This window comes from Bubalus bubalis, chromosome 3 (genome assembly GCF_019923935.1).
Source record: "Bubalus bubalis isolate 160015118507 breed Murrah chromosome 3, NDDB_SH_1, whole genome shotgun sequence".
NCBI classification, from domain to species: Eukaryota; Metazoa; Chordata; class Mammalia; order Artiodactyla; family Bovidae; genus Bubalus; species Bubalus bubalis.
Window position 1 is genome coordinate 113,727,305 of NC_059159.1, and position 11,531 is coordinate 113,738,835.

Below are 11,531 nucleotides of genomic sequence, written 5' to 3' on the forward strand. Positions count from 1 at the left end.
ATATCTTTAACTCACTATATTTAACATCTTATTGTGTTTTTCTAAATAGATTAATGTACTTTGGGGGAAAAAAGGAAAGAATGTATATTCTAATTCAAGATACACTGAACATACGTATTCACCTCCCCTCCTGTAGAGACTACATTGAAGTGAAGTCGCTTAGTCGTGTCCGACTCTTTTGACACCATGGACTGTAGCCTACCGAGCTCCTCCGTCCCTGGGATTCTCCAGGCAGGAATACTGGAGTGGGTTGCCATTTCCTTCTCCAGAAGATCTTCCCAACCCAAGGATCAAACCCGGGTCTCCTGTATTGCAGGCAGATGCTTTACCATCTGAGCCACCAGGGAAGCTCTACATTTCAATGATAATAAAAGTTTTTAAAGGAGTGGAAAGAGTGTAGAGAGGAGGAAATGAGTAGATGAGGGACTTCAAGAAACTTGTAGACAATAGTGGTTGAAGTGGTTGAAAGTATTTAGGCAGATGAAAGAAGAGTAGAAAAACCATATCCTAGAATGTGCTATGATGGTCTGCAGTACAGAACAGCACTCACCTGTCTGGATGGGCTAAAGACTTGGAGCCACAGGAATGATAAGAAAGACGGGGTGAACAGAACCTGTAAACAGGGGGGAGGTTGTTTGAAAGTCTGTGTCTGGCAGCTCTGCTTGCTCCCTGACCACCACAGCAGAGCTGCAGGCCACCTGGCCATTGTCTCCAGGATCCGTCTCCAAAGATACTAAGCCAGGGAAAGCCATGACCTCTTTTGAGAGTTTTGACTGTTCAACCAAAGACATTCTTCCTTCTGGTCTTTGGATACCACTGAACTATCAGGGAGCTCCACACCTACTTACCATAAAGTTGGTCTTTCCACCTCCCCTTACCTTCTACACAGATCTTCCAAGAAGACCCCCAAGCAAGAAAAAAAAATATACACCTTCATTATTATATTAATAATAATATCTTCTCAGGAGGATCAAACACGAGGAAAACAAGTAGCCTGAGAGAGAAAGAGCACAATTATCAGAGAAAATAGATATAATTCAGAAAATAGAGAGGGACCTGTTCAAAATCCTCTGGTATTCTCAAAGAGATGTTAGAAGCTATTGTATCCTAAAATCAAATCAAATTGTTATGAAACAGGAACACAGGATAAGTAAGAGTGCTAGAAATTAAACTTAATTGCTGTAAGATAAAGCAGACAGAAATCTATAAAACAAAGCAAAAAGCCAAAGAAATTATTAAAAAATGAAAGTAAGAGACATTGCAGCTTAATTTAAAAAGTCCATCTTCTGACACACTGAGGTTCAAGAACAGTAGATTTTAATAAAAGGAAGAGGTGAAAATTCTTTTAAAAATTAATAGAAAAGTGACCCACAGATAAAGATAGACATGAGTATTCAAATTGAAAAGTCATACTGAGGGGCATATGGGATGAATACAAAAAGGACTCCTATCTGGAGACATCCTCATGGAACTTCAGAAAATGAAGGTTAAAGAAAAGTTCTTAAAACTTCCAGAGAAAATAAATTTAAACTTCAAAGGAGTGAGAATCAGACTGGCACAAGACTTCTTATCATTACCTGTGGATGTTAGAAGATAATGAGGAAAAGTTTTCAAAGTACTAAAGGAAGGTGGTTTTCAACCTAGATATTTTTCTTTTTTTTAAATAGTTGAGGTATAGTACCCGTGGTGAGATGCACAGATCTTAAGTGTAGTGTGTGCTAGGTTGCTTAGTCATGTCCGACTCTTTGTGACCCTATGGACTTCAGTCTGTCAGGCTCTCCTGTCCATTGGATTCTCCAGGCAAGGGTACTAGAATGGGTTGCTGTGCCCTCCTCCAGGGAATATTCCTGACCCATAAATCAAACCTGCATATCTTATGTCTCCTGAATTAGCAGGCAGGTTCTTTACCGCTAGTGCCATCTGGGAAGTCCAGGTGTAGAGCCTGATGAATAACCACCATCCAGCTCAAGATATAGACTATTTCCTTCACCCCAGAAAGCTCCCTCATGTCTTCTCTCAATCAATACGCATTACCTTCTCCCTCAAATAATCGATATTTGAATTCTAACCCTGTATATTTGTTTCTAAGCTTTCTATGATTTTAGTCATAGAGTATATACAGGTATGTGTAGCTTCTTTTGCCTGATATAATTGTTTTAATAACGTCCAAGTTGTTGGGTGTGGTAGTGGTCATTCTTTTCTATTCCTGAGAAGTCTTCTATTGCATTATTATGGTATGGTTTCTTTCTCCGTTCTCCTTTTGGTAGGCATGGAGTTGTTTCTACTTTGAAGCTATTTTGATTACAGCTACTGCAATCATTCTTACACAAGTTTTTGTGAATTGTTTGACAATTTCTTTTGGGTGGATTTGAATTGCTGGGTTGGTAATGTGTGTTTAATTTATTAGAAACTGCTATAAAGTATTTAAAAGAGTTTTACCCTCTGATAAGCAATGTATTCTGAAATTTCTGTTTATTTATTTCCATTATTATTTAATAATTATTATTAAAATTTTATTATTTTATTTATATTTATTTATTTATATTCAATGTATTCTGTAGTTTCTCTACATCTTAGCCAGTACTTGGTATTATAAATCTTTTTAACCTAAGCCATGTTGGTCAATGCAAAGTGATATCTCACTATGAGTTTAATTTGATTTTCCCAGATGAGCATTAATATGCAGCAATTTATCACATACTTTTAGCCATTTGGTTATTTTATTTTATTTTTTTATTGAAGGATAATTGCTTTACAGAATTTTGTTGTTTTCTGTCAAACCTCAACAAGAATCAGCCATAGGTATACATATATCCCCTCCCTTTTGAAACTCCCTCCCATCTACCTCCCCATCCCACCCCTCTAGGTTGATACAGAGTCCCTGTTTGAGTTTCCTGAGACATACAGCAAATTCCTATTGGCTATTTATTTTACATATGGTAATGTAAATTTCCATGTTACTCTTTCCATATATCTCACCCTCTGCTACCCTCTCCCCATGACCATAAGTCTATTCTCTATGTCTGCTTCTCCATTGCTGCCCTGTAAATAAATTATCAGTACCATTTTTCTAGATTCCATATATATGTGTTAGAATATGATATTTATCTTTCTGTCTCTGACTCACTTCACTCTGTATGATAGGTTCTAGGTTCATCCACCTCATCAGAACAGAATCAAATATATTCCCTTTTATGGCTGAGTAATAATCCATAGTGTATATGTACCACTACGTTTTTATTCATTCATCTGTCGATGGACATCTAGCTTGCTTCCATGTTCTAGCTATTCTAAATAGTGCTGCAATGAACAATGGGATACATCTGTCTTTTTCAATTTTGGTTTCCCTAGGGTATATGCCTAGGAGTGGAATTGCTGGGTCATATGGCATCTGGTCCCATCCCTTCATTGGAAATAGATGGGGAAACAGTGGAAATAGTGTCAGAGTTTATTTTGGGGGGCTCTAAAATTACTGCAGATGGTGATTACAGATGAAATTAAAAGACGCTTACTCCTTGGAAGGAAAGTTATGACCAATATAGATAGTATATTGAAAAGCAGAGATATTACTTTGCCAACAAAAGTCCATCTAGTCAAGGCTATGGTTTTTCCAGTGGTCATGTATGGATGTGAGAGTTGGACTGTGAAGAAAGCTAAGCACCAAAGAGTTGATGCTTTTGAACTGTGGTGTTGGAGAAGACTCTTGAGAGTCCCTTGGACTGCAAGGAAATCCAACCAGTCCATTCTAAAGGAGATCAGTCCTGGGTGTTCATTGGAAGGACTGATGCTGAAGCTGAAACTCCAATACTTTGGCCACCTCATGTGAAGAGTTGACTCATTGGAAAAGACCCTGATGCTGGGAGGGGTTGGGGGCAGGAGGAAAAGGGGAAGACAGAGGATGAGATGGCTGGATGGCATCACCGACTCGATGGACATGAGTTTGAGTGAACTCCGGTGTTGGTGATGGACAGGGAGGCCTGGCGTGCTGTAATTCATGGGGTCACAAGAGTTGGACACGACTGAGCAACTGAACTGAGCTGAACTGAACTGATGGTGATTTTATTCCTAGTTTTTTAAGGACTCTCCGCAACATCTTCCATAGTGGCTGTATCAATTTTTATTCCCCAAACCAGTGAAAGGACACTCCCTTTTCTCCACACCCTCTCCAGCATTTATTGTTTGTAGACTTTTTGATGATGGCCATTCTGACAGGTGTGAGGTGATATCTCATTGTGGTTTTGATTTGCATTTCTTTAGTAATGAGCAAGGTTGAGCATCTTTTCATGTGTTTGTTAGCCATCTGTATGTCTTCTTTGGAGAAATGTCTGTTTAGGTCTTTTTTCCACTTTTTGATTGGGTTGTCTGTTTTTCTGGTATTGAGTCATATAAGGTCCTTCTATATTTTAAAAATTAATCCTTTGTCAGTTGTTTTACTTGCTATTATTTTCTCCCATTCTGAGGGTTGTCTTCTCACCTTGCTTATGGTTTTGTTTGCTATGCAAAAGCTTTTAAGTTTAATCAGATCCCACTTGTTTACTTTTCTTTTTATTTCTGTTACTCTAGGAGGTGGGTCATAGAGGATCTTGCTTTGATTTATGTCATCAAGTGTTCTGCCTATGTTTTCCTCTAAGAGTTTTATAGTTTCTGGTCTTACATTTAGGTCTTTAACCCATTTTGAGTTTATCTTTGTGTATGGTGTTAGCAAGTGTTCTAATTTCATTCTTTTACATGTAGCTGTCCAGTTTTCCCAGCACCATTTGTTGAAGAGGCTGTCTTTGCCCCATTGAATATTCTTGCCTCCTTTGTCAAAAATAGGGTACTCATAGATGCATGGGTTTATATCTGGGCTTTCTATCTTGTTCCATTGGTCCATATTTCTGCTTTAGTGCCAGTTCCATATTGTCTTGATGACTGAAACTTTGTAGTGTAATCTGAAGTCAGGAAGGTTTATTCTTCCAGCTCTATTCTTCTTTCTCAAGATTGCTTTGGCTATTTGAGGTCTTTTGTGTTTCCATGTGAATTGTGAAGTTTTTGTTCTAGTTCTGTGAAAAATGCCCTTGGTAATTTGATAGGGATCTCACTGAATCTGTAGATTGCATCTGATAGTATAGTCATTTTCACAATATTGATTCTTCAGACCCAGGAACAAGGAATATCTCTTCATCTGTTTATGTGATTCTTGATTTCATTCATTAGTGTCTTATAATTTTCTGTGTACAGTTATTTTGTCTCCTTAGGTAAGTTTATTCCTAGATATTTAATTATTTTTGTTGCAGTGATGAAAGGGATTGATTCCTTAATTTCTCTTTCTGATTTTTCATTGTTAGTATAGAGAAATGCAAGTGATTTCTGTGTATAGATTTTGTATCCTGTATCTTTCCTACATTCACTGAAGAGCTCTAGTAATTTTCTGATACTGTGTTTAGGGTTTTCTACGTACAGTATCATATCATATGCAAACAGTGAGAGCTTTACTTCTTTTCTTATCTGGATTCCTTTCATTTCTTTTTCTTCTCTGATTGCTGTAGCTAAGATTTCCAGAACTATGTTGAATAATAGTGGTGAAAGCGGACACCCTTGTCTTGTTCCTGATCTTAGGGGGGATGCTTTCAGTTTTTTACCATTGAGAATAATGTTTGCTGTAGGCTTATCATATATGGCCTTTACTATGTTGAAGTGGGTTCCTTCTATGCCCGTTTTTTGAAGAGTTTTAATCATAAATAGGTGTTGAATTTTGTCAAAGGCTTTCTCTGCATCTATTGCGATGATCATATAGTTTTTATCTTTCAATTTGTTAATATGGTGTATCACATTGATTGATTTCTGTATATTGAAGAATACTTGCATCTCTGGAATAAACCCAACTTGATCATGGTATATGAGCTTTTTGATGTGTTGCTGAATTCTGTTTGCTAAAATTTTGTTGAGGATTTTTGCATCTATGTTCATCAGTGATATTGACCTGTAGTTTTATTTTTTGGTGTTGTCTTTGTCTGGTTTTGGTATCAGGGTGATGGTGGCCTTTTAGAATGAGTTTGGAAGTGTTCCTTCTACTGCAATTATTTGAAAGAGTTTTAAAAGGATAGGCATTAGCTCTTCTCTAAATGTTTGATAGAACTGTGAAGCCATCTGGTCCTGAACTTATGTTTTGGGGGAGATTTTTGACCACAGCTTCAATTTCAGTGCTTGTAATTGGGTTGTTCATAATTTCTATCTCTTCTTGGTTCAGTCTTGGAAGATTGAATTTTTCTAAGAATCTGTCCATTTCTTCTAGGTTATTCACTTTTTTGCAGATAGTTTTCATAATAGTCTCTTATAATCCTTTGTGTTTCTGCATTGTTGTTGTAACCTCTCCTTTTTCATTTCCAATTTTGTTGATTTCTCTCTTTTATTCTTGATGGGTCTGGCCACAGGTTTGTTAATTTTGTTTATGTTCTCAAAGAATCAGTTTTTAGTTTTATTAATCTTTACTATTGTTTCTTGCATTTCTGTTTCATTTATTTCTGCTTGGATCTGTATGATTTCTTTCCTTCTACTAATTTTGGGGTTCTTTTGTTCTTCTTTTTCCAGTTGTTTTAGGTGTAAAGTTAGGTTGCCTATTCAATTTTTTTCTTGTTTCTTGAGATAGGATTGTATTGTTATAAACTTCCCTCTTAGGACTGCTTTTGCTGCATCCCACAGGTTTTGACTTGTGTTTTCATCATCATTTGTTTCTAGAAATTTTTTTATTTCCCTTTTGATTTCTTTAGTAACCTGTTGGTTATTTAGAAACCTGTAGTTTAATCTTCATATGTTCATGTTTCTTACAGTATTTTTTTTGTAATTGATATCTAGTCTCATAACGCTGTGGTCGGAGAAGATGCTTGATATGATTCCAATTAATCAAATTTACTGGGGTTTGATTTTTGACCCAAGATGTCATCTATCCTGGAGAATGTTCCATATGCACTTGAGAAGGTGTATTCTTCTTCATTTGGATGGAATGTCCTGAAGATATCAATGAGATCCATCTCATCTAATGTATCATTTAAGACTTGTGTTTCTTTATTAATTTTCTGTTTTGATGATCTGTCCATTGGTATGAGTGGGGTGTTAAAGTCTCCTACAATTATTGTGTTACTTTCAATTTCTCCTTTTATTCTGTTAGTGTTTCTCTTATGTATTGAGGTGCTCCTCTGTTGGGTGCATAGATATTTACAATTATTATGTCTTCCTCTTGGATTGATCCCTTTATCATTATGTAGTGTCATTCCTTATCTCTTGTAATTTTCTTTATTTTAAGGTCTATGTTGTGTGATATGAGGATTGCTACTCCAGCATTCTATTGCTTCCCATTTGCATGGAATATATTTTTCCATCCTCTCAGTTTCAGTATTTGTGTTTAGGTCTGAGGTGGGTTTCTTGTAGACAGCATATATATGGGTCTTGTTTTTGTATCCATTCAGCCAATCTGTGTCTTTTGGTTGAAGCATTTAATCCATTTACATTTAAAGTAATTATTGATATATATGTTCCTATTGCCATTTTCTTAATTGTTTGGGGTTGATTTTGTAGATCTTTTTCCTTCTGTTGTATTCTTGACTATATAAGTATTTAACATTTGTTGTAAAGCTGGTTTGGTGGTACTGAATTCTCTTAACTTTTGTTTGTCTGAAAAGCTTTTCATTTCTCCATCAATTTTGAATGAGATCCTTTCTGTGTCCAGTAATCTTGGTTGTAGATTTTTCCCTTTCAGTACTTTCAATGTATCCTGCATTCCCTTCTGGGCTGCAGAGTTTCTGCTGAAAGATCAGCTGTTAAGCGTATTGGGTTTCCTTTGTATGTTACTTGTTGCTTCTCCCTTGCTGCTTTTAATATTCTTTCTTTGTGTTTAGTCTCTGTTAGTTTGATTAGTATGTGTCTTGGCATGTTTCTCTTTGGGTTTATCCTGTATGGGACTCTTTGTGCCTCTTGGACTTGATTGGCTATTTCCTTTTCCATGTTGGGGAAATTTTCAACTATAATCTCTTCAAAAAATTTCTCATACCCTTTCTTTTTCTTTTCTTCTTCTGGGACCCCTATAATTCAAATGTTGATGTGTTTGATATTGTCCCAGAGGTCTCTGAGGCAATCCTCAGTTCTTTTCATTCTTTTTACTGTATTCTGCTTTTCAGAAGCTATTTCCACCATTTTATCTTCCAGCTCACTGATTTGTTCTTCTGTTTCAGATATTCTGCTATTGATTCCTTCAAGAGTATTTTTAATTTCACTAGTTGTGTTGTTTGCCTGTATGCTTATTCTTTGATTCTTCTAGGTCTTTGTTAATTGATTTTTGCATTTACTTCGTTTTGTTTTCAAGATTTTTGATCATCTTTTCTATCATTATTCTGAATTCTTTTACAGGCAGTTTGCCTATTTCCTTTTCATTTATTTGGAGTTCTGTGTTTCTAGTTTGTTCCTTCATTTGTGTAGTATTTCTCTGCCTTTTTATTATTATTATTTTTTACTTATTTTGTTTGAGGCCCACTTTTCCCAGGCTTCAGTGTTGAATTCTTTCTTCCTTTTGATTTCTGCCCTGCTATGGTTTGTCCAGTGGTTTGTGTAAGCTTCATATAGTGTGAGATTTGTGCTGAGTTTTTGTTTGTTTGTTTTTTCTCTGATGGGCAAGGCTGAGTGAGGTGGTAATCCTGTCTGCTGATGATTGGGCTTGTATATTTGTTTTGTTTGTTGTTTAGATGAGGCGTCCTGCACAGGGTGCTACTGGTGGTTGGGTGATGCCGGGTCTTCTATTCTAGTGGTTTCCTTAGTGAGTTCTCACTATCTGATACTCCCTGGGTTAGTTCTCTGGTAGTCTAGGGTCTTGCAGTCAGTGCTCCCACTCCAAAGGCTCAGGGCTTGATCTCTGTTCAGGAATGAAGATTCCACAAATGGTTTGTTATGGCATTAAGTGAGATTAAAACAAATATCCGAAAATGACAAACCGAAGATGAACCCCAGGCAAATGGCCATACAAAATCAGGCAAATAATAATCAAAATAATGGAATATGCATATATACATATACACCCATGAACAAAGTCAAAGCAGTCCAACAAAAATAAATTACAACAGGTTGGCCAGGCTAACAAAGGAAATCAAAAATTATATTTACCTGTTAAGAGCAAAACTAACTAAAGCATAAACTAGAAAACAAAACTAAAGCAAAGTGCCAAGTGGGGAATAAAGCAATGAAAACATAACTAAAAAATATGTTGAGAGGAAAGGAAGGAAAGAAAAAAAAGAAAGAATAGATATGCAGAGTTAGTGAAAGTGAAGTTGCTCAGTTGTGTCCAACTCTTTGAGACCCCACAGACTGTAGCCTACCAGGCTCTGCCGTCCATGGGATTTTCCAGGCAAGAATACTGGAGTGGGCTGCCATTTCCTTCTCCAGCGGACCTTCCCAACCCAGGGATCAAACCTGGGTCTCCTGCATTACAGACAGACGCTTTACCATCTGAGCCACCAGGGAAGCCCATAATAGAGGTAAATGAAGATGATTTATATACATTAAAGATTAACTGCAAGGGCAAAAGAGCACTAAGAAAATAATAAATGTAGAAAAAATATAATAGATTTTAAAATTAAAAGTTAAAATTTTGAAACAAGAAAAAGTAGAAGAAAAAAGGAACAAAAACAAAAACTCCACAGAACTGCAAAAGCCCAACACAGATGCAGAGGTTTATAACAACAATAAAAAGTGTGACTGAATATGCACATATACATATACAACCATAAGCAAAATTAAATCAGTCCAACCAAAGTAAAGTACAATAGATTGACCCAGAGAACACACCAAAAACTATCTACCAGTGAAAACTAACTAAAACACAAACTGGAAAACAAAACTAAAGCAAGGTGCCAATTGGGGAATAAAGCAATTAAAATAAAACTAACAAATATGTTGAGAGGAAAGGAAATAAAGAAAAGAAAGAAAGAATAAATATACAAAGTTAAATAGAGGTAGATAAAGAAGATTTATATATATTAAAGATTAACTGCAAGGGGAAAAGAGTAGGAAAAGCAAGCAAAGGAATAAATGTAGAAAAATAATAATAGGTTTAAAAAATTAAAATTAAAATAAGAGAAAAGGAAAACTCCCCAGATTTGCAAAAGCCCAACACAGAGGCAGGGGTTTATAACAACAAAAAATATGACTGAGAAAAAAAAGAGAAAAAGCTCAAAAGCTTAATTAGATTTCATAGTATAAATAAAATTGACAACTAAAACAGAGGGGAGAGAAAAAGAAAAAAAAATCCAAAAGAATCTACAGAACAAGTCAAAATAAAAGAATAATTGTTTTTCTTGAGTCATTGCTGTCAGAGTCCTTTCCGTTGCTCAGAGTCACGGTTAACCTCACCTCCCTAAGATGCCACATAACACCCTGCTGATCTCTGGACCTGCTGTGGGGGCAGCTCGGATTCTAATCTGGTCCTACTCCTGTGTGTTCTTGCCTCCAATGTCCACAGCTATCACAACTAGTGTGTTTTCTTTTGTGGGAGCTCTCAGTGACCTTTTATATAGTCCATAGGCACAGAGTCTGCCTAGTTGATGATGTGGATTGAATCTGCTGCTTGTACAGCTGGTGGGAAGGTTTTGGGTCTTCTTCCTTAGCCACTCTGCCCCTGGGTTTCAATTGTGGTTTTAGTTCCACCTCTGCATGTGGGTCATCCACTGGGCTTTGCTCCTGAAGCTGCCCTGGAGAACTTGGGTTTGCCCCTGTGAGGGCCAGGTGTGGAGGTGGTGCAGCTGCTTGGGTCACAGGGCCTCTGGCAGCACCAGGTACTCAGGGGAGTTGGAAGCTAGGGCAGCAGGAAATATAGTGCTCTAGAAGGGTATGGCCAGAGAAGGCAATGGCACCCCACTCCAGTACTCTTGCCTGGAAAATCCCATGGACAGAGGAGCCTGGTGGGCTGCTGTCCGTGGGGTCACTAAGAGTTGGATACGATTGAGCGACTTCACTTTCACTTTTCACTTTCATGCATTGGAGAAGGAAATGGCAACCCACTCCAGTGTTCTTGCCTGGAGAATCCCAGGGACGGGGTAGCCTGGTGGGCTGCTGTCCATGGGGTCGCACAGAGTCGGACACGACTGAAGCGACTTAGCAGCAGTAGCAGCAGCAGAAGGGTATGGCAACCAGTATTGGCCAATATGCTCCAGTATTCTTGCCTGGAGAACCCAGCTCCCTGACAGAGAAGCCTGGCAGGCCACAGTCTACAGAGTCAGACGCTACAGAAGAGACCCTGCTCGCACAGGCCTAAGACTTTTTTGCCTGTGGCAGCTCTGCCCCAGTGAGAGTTGAGCATGAAGGTGGCACAGCTGCTTGGCTTGCAGGGACCCTGGTGGCACCAAGTGTGCAGGAACATGGACTGCCTCCACCCCAGGAGTTATTACCCTATCAGAGTCTCTTTTTGAGCCTCTTGTAGCCGGTGATCAGAATGCCTCTTTGGCCAGTCTTTCTCCGTAGCTCCACCCATTCAAACACTTAGAGGGCTCCCTTGCCTTGGATCCTTCTCT

General features: G+C 37.8%; 1 non-coding gene across 1 annotated transcript; it reads right to left on the reverse strand.

Annotated features, from left to right (window-relative positions):
- Nucleotides 1-9,414: 9,414 nt before the first annotated feature.
- Nucleotides 9,415-9,486, reverse strand: TRNAY-GUA. Its single transcript has one exon. It is a non-coding gene; the product is annotated as a tRNA-Tyr (tRNA).
- Between the last annotated feature and the right edge of the window lie 2,045 nt (nt 9,487-11,531).